General features: G+C 49.1%; 1 protein-coding gene across 5 annotated transcripts in view; it reads left to right on the top strand.

Annotated features, from left to right (window-relative positions):
• Positions 1-6,592: 6,592 nt before the first annotated feature.
• LOC141050879 (ligand of Numb protein X 2-like) overlaps positions 6,593-26,711 on the top strand; it is a 127,999-nt gene continuing 107,880 nt past the window's right edge. For 3 of the 5 annotated variants that reach the window (XM_073547543.1, XM_073547544.1, XM_073547542.1), the window contains exon 1: positions 6,593-6,817. The gene's annotated coding sequence lies outside the window, so the exon portion shown is untranslated. Of the gene's footprint in view, positions 6,818-9,326; positions 9,436-26,711 lie in introns of those variants that run through there. The other 2 variants (XM_073547546.1, XM_073547545.1) reach the window with 2 other exon arrangements.

Genomic DNA, 26,711 nt, shown 5'->3' on the forward strand with positions numbered 1-26,711 from the left:
TTACGGCGGATGCACTCCTTGGCACCAGCACTAGAGGCAGAAATAGCCTTGATGGCCCTAGAGGGGGAGGCACGGGACTCTGTCATGCATAGACACCCCCCCAGAAAGAAATACTTTGCAGAAAGTGTTACGTATCCTAGAGGAGACACATGAGGACCCCACTGACGTAGGGGAACTACGGATGCGACTGTTCCATCGGGTGCAAAGAGAGGGGGAGACCGTGCTCCAGTTTATGAACGCCCTACAAGAGCTTCACACTGCTATCAAAAGAAAGGACAGGGTAGGCGTAGGGTCAGTAGACGTGGTGCTCAGAGACCAGATGGTGACGGGGTTATGTGACGGTGTTAGGGCTGGCGGAACGCACCAAATTATAAAATAATAGTAGGTGCGTTCACAGCCCGGGGTCCACTGTGCAGAGGTGGTACAGTCTGCTAAGTAATGGCGGAAGAATAGAGCGGCGTAAAAACAGTCACACGTGGGTTACGTCACCCAATGTGAACAGATGCGAACTCTGTTAATGCACAGAGTAGCACAACCGCTGAACGTAAATGCCGGCGCCTGTTTAGCTCACAGAGCCCGGCCAAAAGAGCTCACAGTGTACGGCCACAGAACTCTTCCCCAAGGACACGGGGTTAGAGTCCCTCTAGGCCCACTGACCGCACGGCGTCGCTGCCGCGAGCGCCGCTATAGACGCTGGCTATGAAGTGGAGCACGTGCACTGAGGCATGCCGAGTCCCTGGTGAGGACTGATGCCTGACTCAACCTCTGTCCTACCTACACCTGAGCCTGGGCGCTAGCAGGCTAGGCTGCACAACACATGCGTACCAAGGGTAGGGGTTTCTTAATGAGTCATTCACCAGAGACATTCATATGTGCATACATCACTCACTCCACATAGTCTGTAAAAACAGTCTATCCTAGCGCATGGCCGAGCGGCCATGCGAACCTTTTATAGCCGCGAGCGTCCGGGACCTTCCTGGCTTCTCGGATGGACCAATCCGAACACGAGCAGGACCTGAGCACGTGACCTTCGATCTCCAATGGGAGATCACTCCACGGGCATGCTCAGTGGCCTGACATGGGGACTTAGTCCCTGGAGAATCTCGCTGCTGAGCAGCATGTATTGCCATAGATGTGCCAGAGGTGGAAGAAGCAAGCAAACCCATGGAGCTGGTTGGGGCAGAGTGCCTGGACCGACGAGTTTGCTGAGCAACTTTCTCTGTGGCTGGAGAGGAATAGGAGACCGCTGGAAGTAAGGCTCGGGATTCTCGCTGTGCAGCGACAGAAATCCGACGCCTAACAGGCGGTATGATGAAGCAGGCTATGCGAGAGCGCCTGTGGGTGAAGCCAGGCATGACCTTTTCTGAAGTAGGTAGTGAGGCGTGCACACACGAGCAAGAGCAGGATGTGACAGGCTCGGTGGGAAAGGTGCGGAGCGGGGAGGCAACTAGCACTGAAGACAAAGTCCCCCAATGGGTGGAAGACCTGATGATGGAGATTAGTCAGTTCTGAGAAGAAATGGCGACTTCCAGGAGAACCCAGGCAGAGGGGCCCGAACCATGGATGCGGGGAAGAGGAGCTGTTCCCCAAAGAGAAGCTACAGCTACCCTGAGAAGACGCCCTCTCACATGCTATACTTGTGGAGAGCCTGGTCATATTGCCCGGTGGTGTCCCCAGTGGAGCCGACCATCCCCGCGGCTTCTGTTAAACTAGAGGGCTCTGAGCGCGAGGGACACCGCCCGGAGCAAGAACAGAGGAGGAGTGAAAATAGTCCCACCAGCCTTGTTTCCATGTGCCCCTTGGTCTGGGCCGAAGTCAACGGGAGAGCTGTGCGATGCCTGGTAGACACCGGTTCACAAGTGACCACCATGCCCGAAAAATTTTTTCGTAGACACTTCACAGAGGCGCTGCGGCCTGAGTGGGGCCCAGTCATTAAACTTACGGCGACCAATCACCTACCCATCCCGGTCACAGGGGTGGTGTGGCTGAACATAGAAGTCTGTGGAAAAGATGTGGGGAGAAAAGGAGTAGTATTGGTAGATGGAGAAGCCCGCTCGGGATCATTCTGTAACCCTGGGCATGAACGTGCTTAAAGATCTCAGAAGCCTACAGTACTACTCAACGAGACTGCAGATCAATTCTTGCGACAGTGGAGTGACCAGACCCCACAGAAGAAGGTCTTTCAACAACTGATCCGGGCAGCACGGGTCCGGAAAATCTGCAGCGGCGGAAAAGAACTAGGCAAAGTCATCATCCCTGCTTCTGTGAACAGAGTGCTACCCCCTGGACAGACCGTGCTTCCCCTGCCGGTGCGAGCAGGAGTCCCACTAGAAGGAGCGGAGGTGCAGGTGGAGCCTAGCCCAGCCGACCATTTGCCGTCAGGGATCCTAGTCGCATGGACCCTCGCCACTGTGCGAAATGGCACCGTCCTCGTGCGCTGTCTGAACTTGGGAGACTGATGTGACCCTGGCTCCCAGAGCAGAATTGGCCCACCTTCTAGGCGCACCAGACGAGCTGGTGCCCTCCGAAACAGTGCAGTTGACTGCCAAAGCGGAAGACCCATGGTTGGTGATGTTGAAAGCAGAGGTCGCCCCAGATCCCCAGGTGTTACAAGAAGGCCGACGGATACTAGAGCAAATGCGGGCAGAACTCTCAGAAATGCCCTCTCATCAGGTTCCCCAGGTGGAGGCCTTGCTGGGGAAGTACCAGGAGGTGTTCGCAAAGGATGACGATGATTTTGGGCGCACGACGGCCATTACCCATGAGATACCCACTGGGGACGCGGCACCGATACGGGAGATATATCGCTAGATACCCCCACAAATGTATCAGGAGGTTAAGGGAATGCGGTCACAGATGCTGAAGAAGGGAGTGATCCGTGAGAGCCAGAGCCCATGGGCTGCCCCCATCGTCTTGGTGCGGAAAAAAATGGAACTTAACGTTTGTGTGGATTACCGCCGGCTCAACGCTTGCACAGTGCGAGATTGATATCCACTACCACGGATAGGAGTCCCTGTCAGCACTGGGAAATGCCCGATATTTTTCCACACTGGACCTGGCCAGCGGGTACTGGTAAGTACCCATGTCTGAACAAGACCGAGCCAAGACGGCCTTCATTCTCCCGATGGGACTATTTGAGTTCGACCGCATGCCCTTCGGGCTGGCCAACGCTCCGGGAACATTTCAGCGTCTCATGGAGCGGTGTCTGGGGGACCTGAACTTCGAAGCCACCCTGATTTACCTGGACGATATTATCATCTTTGCTCCCACCGTTGAAGAACATCTCCGGAGACTGGAGCAAGTTCTGAGTCGGCTACAAAAATTTGGTTTGAAGGTGAAACCCCAGAAGTGCCACCTCTTCCGAACACAAATTGACTATCTGGGGCATGTGGTCTCTGCCAAGGGAGTGAAGCCCTTGCAGGAGAAGATCGCTGCGGTGCAGGAGTGGCCGACCCCAAAAACTGTGAAGGATGTACGAGCGTTCCTGGGACTCACAGGATACTTCTGGCGCTTTGTGAAGGATTTTACCCGCATTGCAAACCCCCTCCTGGAATTGCTGAAAGGAGTACCCTCATGTGTGAAGAACAGGAACTTACACTGGGGAGAGCAACAGGAGAAGGCATTCCAGGCCCTGAAGAAGGCCCTGACTGAGGCCCTGGTGTTGGCCTACACTGATTTCATGCAGCCGTTCGTCTTGCACACTGACAGAAGTCTACAAGTTCTCGGGGCAGTACTCTCACAGATGCAGAACGGGAAGGAGCGTGTCATCGCATACGCCAGTCGCTCCTAACATGATTCAGAAAGAAATCCGGAAAATTACAGCTCATTCAAGCTGGAGTTGTTGGCGCTGGTGTGGGCGATGACTGAAAAGTTTGCAGAGTATTTGGCCGGCTCGGAAGTCCACATGCATACGGCTAACAATCCGTTGGCCCACCTCGAAATAGCAAAGCTAGGGGCCTTAGAACAACGTTGGGTAGCACGAATGGCAAAATTCCGGTACAGGATCTCCTACAGGAGGAGTGGAGAATACTCATGTGGATGCCCTTTCTCGAGTAGATTACCGACCGCCAGGGCCCAGCCGGGATTTAGAGTTGGAGGCTATAGAGGTTCCAGAATTTGGAGGGACTGCCAGGACGGTGGCAGCGACGTGGGAGACAGCTCAAGGAAGTACACCCGAGAATTTTTTGGAACAACCCCGTGATGAGTGGGTCCGGATACAGCAAGAAGATCGAGAGATAGCCCAGCAGAGGCGGTGGCTCGTAACCGAACAGGTGCCTGGCCAGAGTGAGCGGGCAACCATGCCCCCTGAGATGTTGAAAATGTTGCGCCAGTGGGAGGGGTTACGGGATGGAATCTTGTACAGGAAAGTGTACCTACAATCTGAGCTGAGCTTCGCTTGGCAAACGATCATCCCCTCGTCCCTGGTAGAACAGGTGGCTAAGGAAGCACACGAGAAGGGAGCACACTTAGGGATGGAAAAAACATTCCAGTGGCTGCACCCATTCTATCATCCCCACGAGGACCGTCATGGAGAAAGTATGTCAGCAGTGCCAAAATTGTGAACTAGTTAAGCCGCCGGAACAGCGAGCCCCTACAGAAACGGTGGGGTCCTCTGCACCCATGGAGTTACTTACCATAGACTACTTAACGATTGGCCCTGCACACCAGGGCTATGAACATTGCCTGGTGATGATCGACCACTATTCCAAATTTGCTGTGGTCACACTTACTCAGGACCAGACTGCCGAATCTGTGGCCTATGCTATCTGTAAACATTTCATTCAAGTGTACGGGTGTCCCAAGCGAATCCATTCGGATCAAGGAGCCTGCTTCCTGGGAAAGGTGATGGAGGCGTTGCATCACTTGTACAAAATCGATGTCTCGGACCACCCCTTACCATCCACAGGGGAACGGAGCTTGTGAGAGATTCAACCGCACCCTGATCCAGATCCTGAGGACACTTGAAGATCAGAAAGCACGCTGGACTGAGTCTGTCCCCGAATGGGTGTGGGCATACAATATCCGTCAACACAGTACCACAGGGTTCAGGCCGTATTCACTGTTCTTCGACCGACACGGGAAGGGACTGACTGGCGTTAGAGCCCAAGGAGGATTACCTGCGGACGGGGGTGTACTCCTGGGTTCGAGGACATCGTCGCCGGCTACGGTCCATTCAATGGTTGGTGCAGAACCGGCTCCGGGGATTGTCTCAAGATCCTCCGGTGGTCTCATCTGTCCTGGCGCCCCCGGTGGCTGAACCCGTGTTCGTTCCTGAGGACGAAGAAGACGGAGACTCTCTACTCCTTCAGGGAGACCCATAAACTGGGCTGGTGCCTGAAACGATGGAAGTAACTGAGGAGGCTCCAACTTCCACTTTTCCACAACCTCCACTTATCTGAGATGTTTTGAACGATCAACAGTAGGTGTGTCCCCCAGATGCTACAATCAGGACAAATTCATCTGGCAGCAAACTGTACGAGGTCTAGACGACTGTCAACAAAAACTCCAGAAACTCTCGCCCGTGGAATGGCGAGCTCGAGGAGAGGGGTAATTTAAGGGGGTGAAGCACCGATGGAGCCGAGGGGGAGTTGCCTTCCTAGCTCCGTGCCCGGAACCATAGAGCCGGGCATTAGGTTCCCCGGGGGATGCTTTTGGGAACTGGACTAGAACCAGGAACAGGAAGAGGGCAGGACTGGGAGCGGGAGAATTGCGTACGCTTTCAGCAGAGCACCACAGGGACGGGAGCAGAGAGGACGCTGACACAGGAGAGGAGAGGAGACGGGTGCAGCGACTGAACACTGAGGGACCGCAGACACAGGCGGTGAGCACGAGACTGAGTACGAGAAGCCTGTCACTGCACCGCTTGGAGGGCTGGTCGCTCCCCTCCTGGTAGAGACTTTGTCTCACCGACCGACCGCGTGCCTTGACAAGACGCTCCCCTGCGGTGAGACCCTGCCTTACCCTGAGACGCTTCGCTGTGACCAAGGGACGTACCGTAATGTGACACTGACCTGCCAAGAGAGACTGTCCAAAGCAGAGCCCCTGACCCTGGTGAGAGAACGCCGCTGCCACAGCAGAGGGAAGGATCTTGAGTACAGGGGGATACCGCCATCCGCATATCCCTTGGGCTCCCACGTTAACCCCCCCATAGCCAGTTGGACTATACCCAGAACCCCTGAGACAGAGGACTTCAAGCATCGCTTGTGCCTCGGTGCCTACGTGGGAGAAGAGTGATCTCTGCAATCAAGACCTCCAGGAACTGATAAGTTTCTTCCCCATAAGAGAATAACTTTCTGTTGTTTTGCGCCTCTGTTACTTCTCCAGTTTCTGATATAACCTTTTACAGCATTTTCTCTGTAATATTGTATTTTTACCAGTATTACTCCCTGTAAATAAATCTCCCCTTACTGTTAGTCTGCCTGCTCCGTGGTGACGTATATTCCTCCTGCACGTTATTACAATATAATGAACGCTGTAAAGACAAAACCTATCTGTAGCTGTGTAGGACTCCTCTATGAGGAGCAGTCGCCCATAGCAACCATTCCCTGTCCCCGGTGCTATCTGGGTAATGAGAGCAGCTGCTGCCTGGCGCGGCGCTGTCCTGTGGATGACTACAGCAGCACACAGCAAGGGCTGCACACAGGAGGGGAGAGGAGGACGCCATTTGTGTAGCGCCTGCTGCCGGTGCCGTCAGGCTGCAGTGTGTGCATCCTCCATGGAGCAGCGCTCAGGTTACTGCCCCTCCCCGAGTGTGAGTCACTTCCCCTCCACCCAGGTGAGGCGCTCCGAACTTTCCCGGCTGCAGCAGCTGGCGCAGGTGAGCGCATGTTTTATTACACGGTGTTATATGGAGGGACAATGGCGCCGGGGACCCCCAGTGTGAGGACGGTGACAGCCCGGTGCACCGTGCAGGAAGACGCCTCACACTCCCCCACCACCGGGCTGTGGGCAGGCCATGCTGGGACGTGTAGCTCCCCAGTCACCTGTGCCTGACATATGGGCAGTCTTCCTTTCTTCTAGTCTGAGAAAATGGCATAGTGTGAATTGGGCGCCTTCTCCCTGAAGCTACAGCCAGGGTGCAATGTATCTGGGTGAGCCCAGGACTGACCCTGCCAAAGTTCGTAGGGCACGTCACACCCTGGTGTGGTGTCTGAGCCCCCGGTGCCAACACTTATACCTGGCCCGGTATGATAGCTATATATATATCGCTGGCCTGAGACTCCTGCGTGTCACAGGTAACTCCGTGTATTCCTATGGACTTCGGCTGTCATACCCTGGTGTGGTGTCTGAGCCCCCGGTGCCAACACTTATACCTGGCCCGGTATGATAGCTATATATATATCGCTGGCCTGAGACTCCTGCGTGTCACAGGTAACTCCGTGTATTCCTATGGACTTCGGCTGTCACACCCTGGTGTGGTGTCTGAGCCCCCGGTGCCAACACTTATACCTGGCCCGGTATGATAGCTATATATATATCGCTGGCCTGAGACTCCTGCGTGTCACTGGTAACTCCGTGTATTCCTATGGACTTCGGCTGTCACACCCTGGTGTGGTGTCTGAGCCCCCGGTGCCAACACTTATACCTGGCCTCGGTATGATAGCTAGCTATATATATATATATCGCTGGCCTGAGACTCCTGCGTGTCACAGGTAACTCCGTGTATTCCTATGGACTTCGGCTGTCACACCCTGGTGTGGTGTCTGAGCCCCCGGTGCCAACACTTATACCTGGCACCGGTATGATAGCTATATATATAATCGCTGGCCTGAGACTCCTGCGTGTCACAGGTAACTCCGTGTATTCCTATGGACTTCGGCTGTCATACCCTGGTGTGGTGTCTGAGCCCCCGGTGCCAACACTTATACCTGGCCCGGTATGATAGCTATATATATAATCGCTGGCCTGAGACTCCTGCGTGTCACAGGTAACTCCGTGTATTCCTATGGACTTCGGCTGTCATACCCTGGTGTGGTGTCTGAGCCCCCGGTGCCAACACTTATACCTGGCCCGGTATGATAGCTATATATATATCGCTGGCCTGAGACTCCTGCGTGTCACAGGTAACTCCGTGTATTCCTATGGACTTCGGCTGTCATACCCTGGTGTGGTGTCTGAGCCCCCGGTGCCAACACTTATACCTGGCCCGGTATGATAGCTATATATATATCGCTGGCCTGAGACTCCTGCGTGTCACAGGTAACTCCGTGTATTCCTATGGACTTCGGCTGTCATACCCTGGTGTGGTGTCTGAGCCCCCGGTGCCAACACTTATACCTGGCCCGGTATGATAGCTATATATATATCGCTGGCCTGAGACTCCTGCGTGTCACAGGTAACTCCGTGTATTCCTATGGACTTCGGCTGTCACACCCTGGTGTGGTGTCTGAGCCCCCGGTGCCAACACTTATACCTGGCACCGGTATGATAGCTATATATATAATCGCTGGCCTGAGACTCCTGCGTGTCACAGGTAACTCCGTGTATTCCTATGGACTTCGGCTGTCATACCCTGGTGTGGTGTTTGAGCCCCCGGTGCCAACACTTATACCTGGCCCGGTATGATAGCTATATATATATCGCTGGCCTGAGACTCCTGCGTGTCACAGGTAACTCCGTGTATTCCTATGGACTTCGGCTGTCATACCCTGGTGTGGTGTCTGAGCCCCCGGTGCCAACACTTATACCTGGCCCGGTATGATAGCTATATATATATCGCTGGCCTGAGACTCCTGCGTGTCACAGGTAACTCCGTGTATTCCTATGGACTTCGGCTGTCACACCCTGGTGTGGTGTCTGAGCCCCCGGTGCCAACACTTATACCTGGCCTCGGTATGATAGCTAGCTATATATATATATCGCTGGCCTGAGACTCCTGCGTGTCACAGGTAACTCCGTGTATTCCTATGGACTTCGGCTGTCACACCCTGGTGTGGTGTCTGAGCCCCCGGTGCCAACACTTATACCTGGCACCGGTATGATAGCTATATATATAATCGCTGGCCTGAGACTCCTGCGTGTCACAGGTAACTCCGTGTATTCCTATGGACTTCGGCTGTCATACCCTGGTGTGGTGTCTGAGCCCCCGGTGCCAACACTTATACCTGGCCCGGTATGATAGCTATATATATAATCGCTGGCCTGAGACTCCTGCGTGTCACAGGTAACTCCGTGTATTCCTATGGACTTCGGCTGTCATACCCTGGTGTGGTGTCTGAGCCCCCGGTGCCAACACTTATACCTGGCCCGGTATGATAGCTATATATATATCGCTGGCCTGAGACTCCTGCGTGTCACAGGTAACTCCGTGTATTCCTATGGACTTCGGCTGTCATACCCTGGTGTGGTGTCTGAGCCCCCGGTGCCAACACTTATACCTGGCCCGGTATGATAGCTATATATATATCGCTGGCCTGAGACTCCTGCGTGTCACAGGTAACTCCGTGTATTCCTATGGACTTCGGCTGTCACACCCTGGTGTGGTGTCTGAGCCCCCGGTGCCAACACTTATACCTGGCCTCGGTATGATAGCTAGCTATATATATATATCGCTGGCCTGAGACTCCTGCGTGTCACAGGTAACTCCGTGTATTCCTATGGACTTCGGCTGTCACACCCTGGTGTGGTGTCTGAGCCCCCGGTGCCAACACTTATACCTGGCACCGGTATGATAGCTATATATATAATCGCTGGCCTGAGACTCCTGAGTGTCACAGGTAACTCCATGTATTCCTATGGACTTCGGCTGTCACACCCTGGTGTTCTGCTCCAAGGGTTTTCTGAAACTTTTATGTTAAGATGTTACAGCATTTTGTTTTTCTATTCTGAATTGTATTTATTTTATATCCAAACATAAAATATACAGGTCAGTCAGGTAAACGTAAAGGCGAGAAAAGAAACAGTCTCGGTATCTGATCGGTCCTAATTATTTTGCTATATTTGACCTGCTTTTTTCCTGACTGAGGTGCCACTTGTAGCAGCAATTTGGATTGGTGATGGCTTGTTTATTTTATTCCTGCTTTATATTTTTCACACACTGTGCCCCCCATAACATCATAAAAGATCTTTGGGGGCATTTCAATACTTTTTTTTTTTTCTTATCTGATTTTCCTGAACTGATATGTCTCCAGTTTGCATAGCAGAGCTGACTGGGTCATATTACCACTGTATCAAGAAAAAGGCTGGCAGCGCTTCCTAGTACTGTATAACAGCGCCTGTTCAGGGCAGTGCACAGTGTCAGACTGGGGTGCCAAGGGCCCACTTGTAACACTGACTTTGGGGGGGCCACTTTTCACCTGCATACAAATATTACACTACCCTCGTTCACAAACTTGCCTATATCTTAATAAAATGTTACTGGGTAGTTTGGTTAATGAATGATGAGATGCTGTTTGTTTTCTGTACAGAGTGAATTATTCCAAGTACTGCCCATGCCGTGGGGTTGAGGGCCCAGATCTGCACAGGGGTCCGTCAGGGGATTCCCCCGATGGGCCAGTCCGAACCTGACTTTGCATATAGCAATTATGAAGGCATAGATGGCAATAAACGACCTCTGCCTTCTTTATCGGCACAATCTTGTGCAGCTGCTATGCGGTGATGTTTTTAGGGTTTGTGCACACGTTGCAGATTAGCATGCAGAATTTTCTGCAGACAATCTGCATCTCTTGGCAGAAAACGCAGGGAAAAATGCTTGCGTTTTTCATCCGGAATAGCTGCGCCTTTCCTGCACATTTGAATGCATTTTTGCTGTGCGGATTTGTTTGGAGAGAGATTTTTTTTATGTGCCAGACTGTAAAATGCTGCTGCGGATCCGCAAAAAAAATTGACATGCTGCGGAAAAAACTCTGCTGCAAATCTGCGCAGATTTTTCCACAGCATGTACACATCAATTCTTCATTTACCATTGAATAACATTACATGTGCACTACACTGCGGATTTCACACAATTCCGCGCGTCAAAAAACTCTGCGGATCCGCATGAAAATCTGCAATGTGTGCACATAGCCTTAGAACATCACTGCAGGGTATAATGTGGCTTTTATAGTCTATAGGTGGTCAAGAAGCTATTAAATTGGAGACCTATACAGGGAATAGTAAGGATCCACATGTATAGGAGTTGTATAATGGCATCGTGCTTCATTATAGAGTCAAGACTATGTTCATTTTTTTTTCCACTCCAAAATCAACATTAAAAACGGCTTCATATGTTTTGAATAACCTTTCTATTCAAAAACGATGCAAGTATGTGAGCATCTAAAAAAATGCAGAGTGCACATACCCTAAGATTATGCAGCGTCAAACCCGCAGCGGCCAGATGTTACAGCATACTGGATGGGATTTCAAGAAATCTCATGTCCACAGAGACACGCAGAGACTGACATACAATGTATTTCCAGATCGCAGCATGTCAATTTCTCTTGCGGAGACGTGAGTCTGCAACAGAGAAAGTATATAAATTGGATGCGATATATCCTCATGGCTCAGCGAACACATGCGGATTTACCTGCGTTCAATCGAAGGCAGCGCTTTGGACATAGGGAACATGCGCTGCGTGCAAAGCGGTTCTAATTCCAGATCATGGGTACCTGGCCTAAGTGGCTGTTGTGGAGGCTTCGCCGCTGGCATCTTTATTCTGTACTTTCAGGTATAAAGCGCTGCAGCTTCCAAATGAAGCAGCCTGAAGAATGAACATAGCAATTTCTTCTTCAAGTCTTGCAAACCCTGAAAGTTAAATTTATTTTTTTTTTTTTTTAAAGATGGAACATGTGTACAGCAGTGTTATTTTTAACGTAATGCACAGCAATGTCTTTTATTGCTGTGTTTTTATTTTGTAATGGATTACAGGTGAAATCCACCTAAGGCCTCATTCACACATCAGTATTTTTGCTTCAGTGTTTGTATGCCAAATCCACGAGTGGAACTTACATAGAAAAACTATGACTGAAAGACTGATACCTGTTCTCTTTTTTGTAGACACTCCTGATTTTGGCATACAAATACTGATGAAATACCAATTAAAAAAACACTGACATGTGAATGAGGCCTAAAACATGTGCACATTCCAATACCAAATAGTATGTGCACACTGAATCTGTTTACTGACTTTATGGAGCAGAAATTCTTCAATCTTTCTCAAAACACCTCCGAAACTTGGAGTTTCCGTGCCGAAAAATGCAACAAAAAGACAATATTCTATACCCTTAGGCTATATTCCCACGATGAGCCTTTGGTGGGTTTTTTTTTCCGACATGGTCTGCAAAAAAACATGTATGAACAACACCATAAACTAAAATGGTTTGTGAAAAACGGACATCTCAGTAAGGCCTCATTGTGTACCCAATGCACACACAGTCACGTGTCAACTCTTCAGAGGACTTGGAAAGAAGCAGGAAAAGTTTAGTCGACACGTGACCAACAGCATGCAAATCACATCTGAGCGTCCACGTGACTATCGTTTGAACAGGCAACACAGAGTATTCCCGACTGTGTACAGTACATAACATGAATTGAGCAATCTGTAGTTTGGCTGACTGCAAATATTTTTGTTTAGCCCTGAAAACCCTGTGTCCAGGAGGTTTTTAATTTTTTACCAAATGCATAAAAATACCTTGCGTGACTGTTGTGTGTGGAGGGCGTTGCCATATTCGGAGGACACTTTCTCTACTTTCCTCTAACATGATCTGATTATTTTTGGCTCACAACATACAGAATCAAACTTTGATCTTTTATCTGATTAGCTTATTTCAGCTGCACGTGTGTAGATGTGGCAGCTGTAATATTGACTCCCAAATACTTTTTTTATCAGTGTTTCAGGCTTTACTATCATTGTTTGATCAGTCATTTTTCGCTACTGAAAAAATACATTGCAAATTTTTTCCTATGCATTACTAATCACGTGCTGCACACTGATGGCAACTTGTGCTGTCTGTGGTTTTCACAGATTCATAGGCCGGGGTCACACTAACCAACGCAAAATACGGTCAGTATTTTACTTGCGTAATACGGATCAATGGCCCCTAAACACTGCTCCGTATGTCATCCGTAATCAAGGTGTGGTCGCGTATATTGCGCATGTAAGCATCCGTATGCAATCCGTATGGCGAGATTTTCTCGTCACCTTGCAAAATGGACATATAATGGAGCCCTATGACAGGTTTTATAACACAAACCAAAGAATGGATATAGACACATAGAATATATATATATATATATGCATTCTATGTGTATATATCTATTCTTTCGTTTCTTTATTAAACCTGTCAGTGTAAGTTTACTGTATAGTGCACTGAATTGCCGGCTTTTCTAAAAGACACCGGGTGCGTATTTCTCGCAAGTCACATGTGTGGTCCGTGTGTAATCTGTATTTTTTGCGCACCCATAGACTTGCATTGGCGTACTACGGCCGTGGTACACTAACAATCAAACGCATGCTGCGATTGGCACGGAGCCTAAAATACGGATGAGAAATATACGCCTGGTGCGAGGGACCCCATAGAGAATCATTGGTCCGTGTCTAATGCGTGCTTTTAGCGCCTCTCACTTGGCCATATTCCTCGCCAGTGTGACCCCGGCCATACAGTCATATGGGTAAGGGCTCATTAGGACTAACATACTTGCACATTTTATCAATAGTAATGAGCAAACGTACTTGGATAACGTCTTATCTGAGCATGCTCAGGTGTTGTCCGAGCATCTGAGCATACTCGTATATTATGTTTGAGTCCCTGCGGCTGTATGGTTTGCAACTGTTAGGCAATCCCTGCATGTGTTGAGGATGTCTGTTTGTTAGGGAATCCCTACATGTGTTCAGGCTGTCTAACAACCGCATATCATGCAGCTGGAGGCACTCCAAACATAATATACGAGCATGCCTGAGACACTCTTAAGGGTACCGTTATACTTAGCGAGGCACCAGCGATCCCGACAACGATACGAACTGGTAAGGATTGCTGGTGCGTCGCTAAATGGTCTCTAGTAAGCTGTCAAACAGTCAGATTTACCCAACGATCCAGTGATCCGTATAACGACCTCGGCGGTCATTGGGACCTTGTCACACAGCAACGATTCTGACGACTCCCGCCTGCGTCCATGATTTGAGTCGCTAACGAGGTCGCTCGTCGGCGTCCATCACAGCGATGCGTGCTGGCCAGCGGGACACCAGCAATCAGAAAATGGCCCAGGACATTCGAGCACGATCAGCGACATCGCAGCGGGGGCCTGGTCGCCACTACGTGTCACACGTAGTGAGATCACTGGCGCGTCACAAAATCGGTTACGCTTCAGCGATCTTCCTAACGATCTCGCTATGTGAGATGGGGCCACAACACCCAAACATGCTTGGATAACTCGTTTGCTCACCAATACTTATCTATCATTGTCTCCCTCAAGTAAAATAGTAGCACATATACTCACCTCTGGTAGCGGCACTATTCCAGCAGTGTAAGCACTGGGGTTTGGTAGCATTCTGTTAAGCTATCCCTGCAGCCAATTAGTAGCAGGTTCACATTCCCCTCCTTCAGACAAATCAGACATCCGGATGATGGGAGAGCTACGGGCCCTCTTGCGTGTCATGGATGTCTAATTTGTCCAAAGTAGGGGATTGTGAAGCTGCTGCTGCTTGGCCTCAGGGATCAAGTGACATACAGCGGGAAAAATAAGTTATTTCATACATTACCGATTTTGCCTGTTTTCAACAGTGAGACACAGAATCTAAAGAACAGAAAATCAAATATGATTTTTAAATAGTTAAATTGCATTTTATTGCATGAAATAAGTATTTGATCACTTACCAACCAGCAGGAATTCTGACCCTCACACCTGTTAATTTTTCTTCAAACTAGTCACCTCTTTTTTTTTTTTTTTTTTTTCAGCTATGAGCTGCGGCCACTGCCTTTTGGGGCTTATCTACAGCATTCTGTAATGCTGTAGATAAGCCCCCGATCTAACCTGAAAGAGAAGAAAAACAAGTTGTATCATACTCACTCGGGAGTGGTCTGGTACGATGGGCGTCGAATGTCCGGGTCTGGCAGCTCCCATCTTCATACGATGTCGTCGTGTTCCTTGCTTCGTGTCGTGGCTCCTGCACAGGCGTACTGATCTGCCCTGTTGAGGACTGAACCAACTACTGCAGTGCGCAGGCGCTGGGCCTCTCTGACCTTTCTAGGCGCCTGTACACTGCAGTACTTGGCTCTGCCCTCAACAGGGCAGATCAGTATGCCTGCGCATGAGCCACTACACGAAGCAAGGAAGATGACAACATCGTATGAAGATGGAGGGCGTCGGACCTGCGACACCCATCGGACCGGGGACCGCCCCCCTGGTGAGTATAATAAAACTTGTTTTTCTTCTCTTTGAGGTTAAATCGGGGGGGTGGGGCATATCTACAGCTTTATAGAATGTTGTAGATAAGCACCGAAAAGCAGTGGCCACAGCTCATTGCTGATAAGAGGTAACAGGTTTCCTTTTAAGAAGCCCTCCTACTCTGTACTCATCATCACCTGTTTGAACTTGTTACCTGTATGAAAGACACCTGTCTACACAATTCATCACACTCTAATCTCTCCTCCATGGCCAAGGCCAAAGAGCTAAGGACACCAGGGACAAAGTTGTAAACTTGCACAAGGCTCAGATGGGCTGCAGGACAACAGGCAAGCAGCTTGGTAAGAAGGAAATAACTGTTGGTGCGTTTATTAGAAAATGGAAGAAACACAAGATGACTTTCAATCTTTCTCGTTCTGGGGCTCCATGTGGGATCTCACCTCGTGGGGTAAGGATGATTCTGAAAAAGGTCAGGAATTAGCCCAGAACTATGTTGGAGGACCTGGTTAATGACCTGAAGAGAGCTGGGACCAAAGTCTCAAATATTATAGTTGGTAACATACTACGCCGTCATGGATTAAAATCCTGCATGGCACGCAAGGTCCTCTTTCTCATGCCCGCACGTGCCCAGGCCCGTTTGAAGTTCACCAATGACCACCTGGAGGAGGCATGGAAAAGGTCATGTGGTCCGATGAGACCAAAACAGAACTCTTTGGTATCAACTCTACTCACCACGTTTGGAGGAAGAAGAAGGGTGGGTACAACCCCGAAGAACATAGTCCCAACCATGAAGCATGGTGGGGAAAACATAATACTTTGGGGGTGCTTTTCTGCAAAAGGTGCATGACAACTGCACCTTATTGAAAGAGGATGGATGGGGTCATGTACCGGGAGATTTTGGTCAACAATCTTCTTCCCTCAGTAAGATCGTTGAAGATTGGTCGCGGCTGGGTCTTCCAGAATGATAATGACCTGAAATACACAGCCAGGACAACTAAGGAATGGCTCCATAAGAAGCATTTCAAGGTCCTGGAGTTGCCTAGCCAGTCTCCAAACCTGAACCCAATAGAAAATCTTTGGAGGGAGCTGAAACTCAATGTTGCCCAGCAACAGCCCCGAAAACTGAAAGACCTGAAGATCTGTATGGAGGAGTGGGAGAAAATCCCTATTGCAGTGTGTGCAAACTTGGTCAAGAACTAAAGTAAACATCTGACATCTTTAATTGCAAACAAAGGTTTGTGTACCAAGTGGTTTTGCTATTGTATCAAATACATATTTCATACAATAAAATTCAAATAATGTAAAAATCTTAGTGATTTTTAATTTTTTTTTCTGTTTTTTATTTTTAGATTCTGTCTCTCACAGATGAAGTGTTCCTACAATAAAAATTAGAGTTCTCCATTCTTTGTAGATTGGAAAACTTGCAAAATCGACAGTGTGTCACATAATAATTTTTCTCACTGTAACAATGTCGTGTGAGCTCCGGGAGAGCCAGTGCCAGCATATAATTGAGAAGGAGGTTGTCTGAGTAGTGCAAACCCCTATAAGGGCTCACACTCTTCCTCGTAAATAAAATCGGTCTTATGTTGTTACTGAAACGTAGCACTAGTGTCATGCGAATACAATGCAATTTTTCTCACCTAGCATCCGTATGACATCCATATGCAATCCGTTTTTAACATCAGCTTTTACATACATTAATTGTCGTTTTCAAGCTACTTTTCTAGCTAAGAAAACAATCTTTTATATAGATATTGATAAATGATATATAGATGTAGAGAAATGTCAGTAAAAGATACATCATTACTGTACATGTATTTAGCTACTATTTTAAAATGTTTAAGGTAAAAAATGGCATGGGGTCCACCTTAATTATCGCAACCAGCTGAGGCCTGATGTTTATAGTCTGGGAAAGGGGTAATAAACATGGAGCTTCCTATGCTATTAATTTCCGCTCACAGCTGTCTGTGTAGCCTTTACTGGTTATCAACATGGGGTGATACCCCCCCCCCCAAAAAAAAAAAAAAGGGCTAGGCAGACAGCTGCCGGCGATACTAATAGCCTTGAAAGGGGCCATAGATATTGGCCCCCTCCCAGACTAAGAGCATCAGTCCTCAGCCGCCCCAGAAATGGCACATCCATTAGATGCCTCAATTCTGGTGCTTATCCTCGACTCTTCCCACTTGCTCTGGTGCGGTGGCAAGTTGGGTAATAGTATTCTGGTTGATGTTAGCTTTGTAGTGTCAGCTGAAATAAAAATAAATCTCAGTATTCTTCACCTGTCTGCAGATAATCCACAGGTCTTGCGATGAGCTCAGTTCAGCTGCATGTGGATGCATTGCTGAGCGGTGGCATGATGTGACTACTCAGTCCTGCATCTAGGAGACACTGATCTGCACGTGAAGAACGCAACTTCAGTACAGAGCACTAACGTCCTCCGTAAGGGACTGGAGTTCATAGCCGATGTCATATGGTTGTTGATATGCTATATGGTTGATAAGAATGAAATTTTTTTTTCTTCGACGGAAAATGGACGTTTTTGCAAATGCTCATGTTACCCCAGCCTAATTTTGATCCATAATTCTGATTAAGGCTATGTGCCCAAGTAGCGTTTAAATCCGGACACTGAAAACCGGACTCCTTCCCAGAAATCGCGCGGTTTTACCGCGAATATGTTCGCGATTTTGCTGCGATTTTTCACGTGCGATATTCAAGCACTTTCCAAGCGATTTGAAGCATCGCTTGGAAAGTGATTGACAGGTTGGTCACACTCATCAAACATAGTGTTTGACAAGTGTGACCAGGTTTTTACTAAATAAGCCGCCTATGCGGCATCAATAGTAAAAGAAAGAATGTAAAAAATTAATTAAAAAATAAAAAATCGGGTTATATTTACCTTCCGACGTCCCGCGCTGCCATCCTGGGCCTCAGCGTTCCCAGTAATGCCTTGCGAGACCTGTGATGACGTTGGTCTCGCGTTGCTATAGCGATCTCACGAGACCGCGTCATTACAGGACCTGGCCACAAGGCATTACTGGGAACGCTGAGGCCCGGGATGGCAGCGCGGGACGTCGGAAGGTAAATATACCCCGATTTTTTTATTTTTTATTCTTTTTTTTTACAGGGGTATGGTACCCAGGGCCTGGAGGACAGTCTCCTCTCCTCCACACCGTGGGTACCAACCGCACATGAGACGCTTAGCTTCGCACATGGTGGGCATAGCCACATGCGGGAAGTAAGCGATTCTCATGCATTCCTGTGGGTGCGGAATTGCGGCAATTCTTTGCAATTCCGCACAAAAGAATGAGCATGCTGCGATTTTTTTCCGCGATGCGATTCCGCCGCGGAAAAAAGCGCAGCATTAGCACAGCATGTGCGGAATGCATGGGGTGCGTTCTGTACAAGATTTTTAAACGTTTTCGCTCCGAAAATCGCGGCAAAAACGCTTAAAGATCGCATCATGGGCACACAGCCTAAAAACGATCCTCAAAGATAGCACAGGCATGTGAACAGCTTTGAGACTACAATAGGTATGTGTTCTGTTCTATCGTGAAAACCACAGGTAAAACCCATGTATTAAAAGGGAACGTCTAAATGAGCCATAGTATACCAAGAGGCAAAAATGTGCACATTTGCTTTGATACACAGATTCACTGCAGTATAAGCCTGTTTACAGCTTTGAAAATATGGACTTGAGGCCATACTGAATATCTGCTACTTGATAAATCAATTTTGTAAGACTCCATTCACTAAATGTGTTTTCATAGCATACACTGTATTTTTAATTTTTTTTTTTTTAAAGCAGAAAGCGGAAAGTTATCTTTGTAATGTGTGGGGATCTCTCCTTTCACCTGACATCAGATGTTGGCGGTGGTAGCAACAAAGGATCAAGCATATTGAATTTCACCATTCTTTATCCTTTGTTCCCACTAAATATAAGGTGTTGCTTACTCCCCTCTCTCCATTAAATGCACATGCTTTTTTTGGCTGAAACAAGTGTGCATGTGTATGAAGGGGTCAGGAAGAATAGGTGGCTGGCAGGAAACTTTGGTGTACAATGTCTATCACTTTGACATCCGGAGGGGAGGTACTTCTGACGTGGGTCTTGTGCACCTGTGCTATTAATAAGAATAAGATGCCTGCATGAAAGCTTCTTGTCTTTCATGAGATCCAGCGACTTATCCAGCACCTTTCACTGCTGATGTTAACTTTTTCAAATATTAGGTGTATTCAGAGACATACCGTATAGTGTACATGTTGTTTTGTAACTAACAGAAAAGTTGTAATCAGTACTTGAGGCATTCTATCCAAAAGCTAAGCAAAAACATGCCAAAACTAAGTCTGGACAAATCACCAAAGTTCAAATAGAATCAATGCACTCCGAAAAAATACTTGAACCAACAAGGAATTATTTTGGAAGGAATAATTATTTACTTTATCTGGAATGTTTTTCTTATCACCAAAACAAGAAGGAGATAAAGGAGATAAAGTTCAATAACATAGGACTTGCTATAGTAAAAAAAAAATATATGAAATAAATATCAAAGGCACAATATAAAGTTTTTGAAAAAGCTGCTGTAACGAGCTCAGTGAAAAAAATGTCAAAAAAAGTGACCTTCAAGAATGTAATCCTTTAGTGTGACATAAGTACAGCTGCCCTCAGCCCAGCAAAAAGAGCAAAAGATTTGCCTAAGGATGCGCTCACATCTTGGTATATAAAGTAATTAAGATTCTCAGCCAGAAAAGTTGGAGTAACAGGCGTTTGTCATGTGTTTTTTTTTTTTTTTTTCCTCACCTAAGGCTAGTTTCACACTTGCTTTTTTTTGCAGCGCGTTTTTCCCGCAAAAAAACGCATTGAAAAAACGCATACAAAAGCATACAACTGCTGCGTTTTTTTCAAGCATTTTTATGAGCATGCATGAAAAAAACGCAGCGTTTTTATGCGTTTGTATGCGTTTTTAGTGCGTTTTTACCGCGTTTGCGTTTTTTTCCAACATAAGGGTGGCCCCTCACACTAACCCAAACCATGACTTTACTAACCCTAACCCTGACCCTAACCCTTAACCAAATCATACTTAACCCTAACCCAAACCCTAAACCCTAACTAACCCTAACCCTGACCCTAACCCTGACCCTAACCCTAACCCTGACCCTAACCCTAACCCTGACCCTAACCCTTAACAAAACCATACTTAACCCTAACCCTGACCCTAACCCTAATCCTGACCCTAACCCTGACCCTAACCCTTAACCAAACCATACTTAACCCTAACCCTGACCCTAACCCTAACCCTGACCCTAACCCTTAACCAAACCATACTTAACCCTAAGCCTGACCCTAACCCTGACCCTAACCCTTAACAAAACCATACTTAACCCTAACCCTGACCCTAACCCTGACCCTGACCCTAACCCTTAACCAAACCATACTTAACCCTAATCCTGACCCTAACCCTTAACAAAACCATACTTGACCCTAACCCTGACCCTAACCCTAACCCTGACCCTAACCCTTAACCAAACCATACTTAACCCTAATCCTGACCCTAACCCTGACCCTAACCCTTAACCAAACCATACTTAACCCTAACCCTGACCCAAACCCCAACCCTAACCCTGACCCTAACCCTAACCCTAAACCCCCTTAACTAACCCTAACTCTAACCCAAACCCCTAAATTCCATGGTTAAAAAAAAAAAACGCATATGCAAAAAAAGCATACATGAGCATGCCAGTGCGCACATATGCGCATCCATAGGCTATAATGGCCATTTTTAGCGCAAAACGTGCGCATATGTGCGCATGCGCTTTTTTGCAGGGCCAAAAAATGCAACATGCTGCGTCTGGAAAATACAAACGCACACCCCAAAAAAACGCAGCGCATGAAAATCGCATACATGCGCTTACAAGCGCGCAGGTATGCGCACCCATGTTAAATATAGGGGAAAAAACGCATGCGCACATATGCGTTTTTTTCCAGCGCTAAAAAACGCAAATGTGAAACCAGCCTAACATACATATGACGTGTATGCAGTCCATATGCATTGTGATTTTAACATCAGCTTTTACATACAGTAATTCTGTCATTTCAAGATTGTTTTATTAGTTAGAAAGCTATCTTATATTTCCAGGACGTCCACCTGACAGCACCATGGAGGACGTCCTCCTCCTCCTTACAGGGACAGGAAAGCACACGAGAGGTTAAAAGGTCCCATCCCACCCCATTTCCTTCAGTGTTTTTCCTGTCCCTCCGTGGAGGGACACGCGAGAGGAGCTGCAGAAGCTTACCGGAGGGCCCAGGGGGATCGGGTGGCCAGTCCAAACCTTCCCCCTGTCAAGACGCCTGGGCCGAAACTTCCCGGAGGGGAGTCCCTCTGCCCCAAAGGCCAGGAGCAGGACGATGCTCCTGGAATGAGCCGCTCTCGGCTCCAGTCGGTGGCCGCCATGGCTGGCGAAGGTCGGTCCCCCGCAGGCAGCTGGCCAGGCGGGCGACGGCGTCACGAGGAGAGCGCCGTCAGAGGTGCAGGCGGGGCTAGAGTCCGGGAGGAAGCGGAAGCGGCAGGACCGGCCTATCGCGAGAGCACGCGCGTCACTGCCGGTGACATCACACGCCGGGTTTGAATCGCAACGCGCTATCCAGGGGCTCACAGTCTCTCTGGAAGTGCAGATTGCTGCAGGATGGACGCAGAGGCTCCGGCGAATGGAGGGGTAAGTGCGCCTGGCGCAGACCACCCTCCCCACACCCATCCCCGCAGCCCAGGACGACTGACATGGCTACCCCATCTTATGTTGATAGGATAAGGGAACCCCAGCAGCCCCCCCGTCAGTGACTAAGGACCCAGCCAAGGCCACATCCAAGTCGGTCCGATGCCCTGTATGCAGGGTAAAGCTGCCAGACACCCATAGCAAAACCCTCTGTGGACCCTGCACATCAAGAGACGAACAGCCATCCCTCCTCTCCGAGATGAGATCCTTAATACAGGAGGAAGTCCAAGCCTCCAGAGCCAGCCTCGCACGTCAGCAGTCCCCCAGTCCAGGGCCGAGCCGCAAGCGTCCGAGGTGGGAGGCAGACCCAGTTTCCGAAACAAGCTCTATCGAGGAGTCAGACTTCCGGGACTCTGATCCGGAGGAGGAAGGAGAGATCCTGGCGGACAGACAGGATCCAGGCAGGAAATTCCTGTTCAGGCTGGAGGACACTGACGAGTTAGTCCAGGCGGTCAGGAACACTATGCAGATCGAGGAAGTTCCTAAACCGCAATCCAGACAGGACTTGATGTTCGGAGGTCTGGTGGCTCGGAGACAGACGGTGTTCCCCGTAAGTGAACACATCAAGACAATGGTCCATGAGGAGTGGAAAGAGGCAGAACGTCGGCTTGTACTATCCCGGGACTTTAAAAGTCGTGTGCCTTTTGACCCCGAGGAAACACGAGCATGGGAGGAAGTCCCCAAAATCGATGTTCTGGTAGCCAAGGTCACCAAGAGAACCTTCATCCCATTCGAGGACTCATCAAGTCTCCGGGACCCGATGGACAGGAAGGCGGACGTTCTATTAAAAAGGACATGGGAGATTTCGGCGGCCCTCATTAGGGCTAACATAGCAGCCACCGCGGTGGACAGGTGTGTGTTTCTGTGGATCGGGCAGTTGGAGGAACACCTAACCAACAAGACCCCTAGATCCGAGATCCTGGCATCCCTTCCACTAATGAAATCGGCCACGGCGTTCCTGTCGGACACGTCAGCCGAATCAGTAAGGTTTGCAGCCAGGAACAGCTCCCTGTCTAATGCAGCTCGGAGAGCGGTTTGGCTTAAATCCTGGTCGGGGGTTAACGCTTGTAAGGCGAAGTTATGCTCCATTCCCTTCTCAGGCCTTAGGGTGTTCGGTCCTGCCCTAGATAACATTTTAGAGCTAGTGTCCAACAAGAATAAAGGGTTCCTAGAAGAAAAACCTAAGTGGCCTCAGTCTTTTCGGAGAGGCCCCTTCTCTAGGAGACAGGCCGACTTCAGGAGCCAAACCAGGTCCAACAGAGGCTCCTATGGGAGCTCCCACAGCCAGGGTGGGAGAAGCAAAAGCTCCCTTTTTGTGTCAACCTCCAGATCTAGAAGGCAATGATGCCATAGGTATCGGGGGGAGACTTTGCCACTTCGCAGTAAATTGGGCCCGAGTTACCCACAACCAGTGGGTCCTCAGAACCATTGCGGAGGGTTACAGCATAGAGCTTTTCTCCCCTCCCACCGACAGATATATTTCCCCCACCGTAGTCCCGGCGGACTCCGTCATGTGGACGGACCTACAGGAAATGATCAGTTCAGAGGTTATAGTACTGGTTCCTCTGACAGAAAGGGGAAAGGGACACTACCCCTCCCTGTTCTCCATTGCAAAACCATCCGGCGAGGCGCGAACTATTAAAGTTAAAACCTCTAAATGCCTGGGTCAGGTACAAGAGGTTCCGGATGGAATCAATTTGGTCCGCAATACATCTAATAGACAGGGACGTGGTCATGTGCACCCTCGACCTGAAGAGTGCGTACTATCAGGGCCCTATCCATCCTTCATCCCAGAGGCTAAAATTCGCTGTCAAATTACCAACTCGGACCTGCCACTTCCAGTTCCAATGCCTTCCATTCGGGCTGGCTTCGGCCCTCCGAATCTTCACAAAGCTGGTAGCGGAGGTAGTGGCCTACCTGAGAGGTCAGGGTATCGTGATCATACCATACTTAGACGATTTCCTCCTGGTGGCAGGATCCGAAGAAGCGCTCATTCGAGACAGGAATCGAGCAATTACAGTGATGGAGTTCCTCGGCTGGGTGATCAACTGGCAGAAGTCAGACATACCAGAGTCCAGAAAGGTCTTCCTCAGAGTTCTCCTAGACTCAGGAGACAGGATATCCCTGCTACCAAAAGAAAAGCAGAAGACTATTCGGGACAGAGTCGGAGACCTTTTGAAGCATCGCTCCTCCATAAGAGGGGCAATAGAGGTTCTAGGCCTAATGACCGCTTGCTTTCCGTGCGTCAGATGGGCCCAGTTCCATTCGAGACCATTACAAAGGAAGATCCTCACAAGATGGGACAGGAGTCAGGCTTCACTCGACAGACCTATAAGGCTGTCAGGACTGGTGAAAAAGTGGAGGTGGACACAGCCCAGGAACCTCCAGGTGGGCGTACTATGGACAACCTCTCCATACGTGGTAGTCAACATGGACGCCAGTATGTGGGGATGGGGAGCCCATGTAGAAGGGAAGATCTTCCAGGGAAGATGGCCAGTAGACATAAGAAGCAGATCCTCCAACTTCAGGGAACTCTATGCGGTCTGGGAGGCCCTGCGGCGGAACCGATCAGTCCTGAAGAATCGACATGTCCAAATATTATCCGACAACGTAACAGCAGTGTCATTCCTGAAGCACCAGGGAGGCCCCAGGCACCGAACACTCCAAGCCCTAGCAGGAAGAATATTCGCTTGGGCAGAAGGAACAGTCCTCTCAGTAACGGCAATCCACCTAGAAGGTTCCCAGAACGTGGTAGCGGACTACCTAAGCAGATAGCAGGTCTGCCCGACAGAGTGGGAACTGAACAAGTAAATTTTCTGTCAACTGTGTCAGCGTTGGGGGACCCCCAGTATAGACCTGTTCGCAAGCCGAAAGAACTCAAAGGTCTCCAGATTCTACTCCCTGAACCCGGCAGACCACCCGGAAGGCGTAGATGCCCCGAGCCAGGCCTGGGAAGAACCCCTCTCTTACGCGTTCCCACCACTGGCGCTCATACCGGCGGTACTCAGGAAGATCCACGAGGACCGGGCAAAGGTGATAATGGTCGTTGCATACTGGCCAAGAAGAAGCTGGTTTCCCCTACTAGGAGCCATGGCAGTGGAAAACCCAGTCGAGCTACCTCTGAAGAAAGACCTCCTCCACCAGGGCCCGATCCGCCATCCGAATCCAGCAAGGCTTCACCTCTTGGCTTGGATCCTGAAAGGGACATCCTGAAGGCAAAAGGCTTGTCAGATCAGGTCATATCTACCCTACAGGTCAGTAGGAAACCGGTGACGTCCGCAATCTACTGGAAAATATGGAAGAGATTCTGTCTGGACGGTGGCAGGTCCGATCTTGTGGTGGGTACCCCTGACCTCCCTTGTATCCTAAACTTTCTACAGTCAGGGTTTAATAAAGGCCATAAGCCCAGCACTTTAAAGGACCAGATTTCGGCCTTGAGCGCCTTCTTTGATTACCCTTTAGCTTCTCATCCTTGGGTAGTAAGATTCATAAGGGTCACGCAACGTCTTCGCCCCACAATTAGACAGCTCAACCCGCCTTGGGACCTTGGCCTGGTACTCAGTTTCCTATGTAGAGATCCCTACGTCCCCAGGGAAGAGATGACTAACTCAACTCTCACTTGCATAACGGCCATCCTTGTAGCCATTACCACGGCCAAGAGAATAGGGGAAATCCAGGCCCTGTTCACCAGAGACCCATATCTCCAGATCAGAGAAGATAGTATAATCTTGAGATTAGATCCGGCATTTATTCCAAAAGTAGCCTCTGGCCAAAATATAAATCAGAAGATAGTGTTACCATCCTTCTGTGACAATCCCCGTAATGAAAAGGAACAGTGTCTTCACTCACTGGATGTGAGGCGCGCGGTTATAGACTATTTAGATGCCACCAACAGTTGGCGTATTGAGCCAAACCTGTTCGTCCTTTTTTGGGGTAAAAATAAGGGGAAAAAAAGACTCCAAGGCATCCATCGCAAGATGGATTACTTCAGTAATCTCAGACACCTACCAAGCCGAAGGTGCCAACCCGCCAGATACTTTAAAGGCCCACTCTACAAGGGCAGTATCAACCTCGTGGGCCAAACGGCGGGCGCCTCGGTTGATCAAATCTGTAGAGCAGCAACCTGGGCCAGATTTAATACATTCTGCAAGCACTACAAGCTTGATGTGCTATCTGGTCAACAGACCGCATTTGGGCGAAAGGTTCTCCAGGCGGTAACCTGAGGAGGTGCTTTGGTACTCTCCATGGTGCTGTCAGGTGGACGTCCTGGAAAATAGGTATTAGACCTACCGGTAATGATGTTTCCAGGAGTCCATCCTGACAGCATGGGTAGTTCCCTCCCTGTTTGTTATGTCATATGCTGAAATATGATTATATCATTAAAGTGTTACTTGCATTATCCACGCTGTGGTACTTGTTAAATCACTGAGGGAAATGGGGTGGGACAGGACCTTTTAACCTCTCGTGTGCTTTCCTGTCCCTGTAAGGAAGAGGAGGACGTCCTCCATGGTGCTGTCAGGATGGACTCCTGGAAACATCATTACCGGTAGGTCTAAGGCTATGTTCACACATGACGGTTTTTTCGCGTTTTCAACCGCGCGATTTTGCCGCGAAAAGTAAGAATCCCA

Source organism: Dendrobates tinctorius, unplaced genomic scaffold (genome assembly GCF_039654945.1).
Source record: "Dendrobates tinctorius isolate UK_male_01 unplaced genomic scaffold, ASM3965494v1 ptg000154l, whole genome shotgun sequence".
In the NCBI taxonomy this organism is placed as follows: Eukaryota; Metazoa; Chordata; class Amphibia; order Anura; family Dendrobatidae; genus Dendrobates; species Dendrobates tinctorius.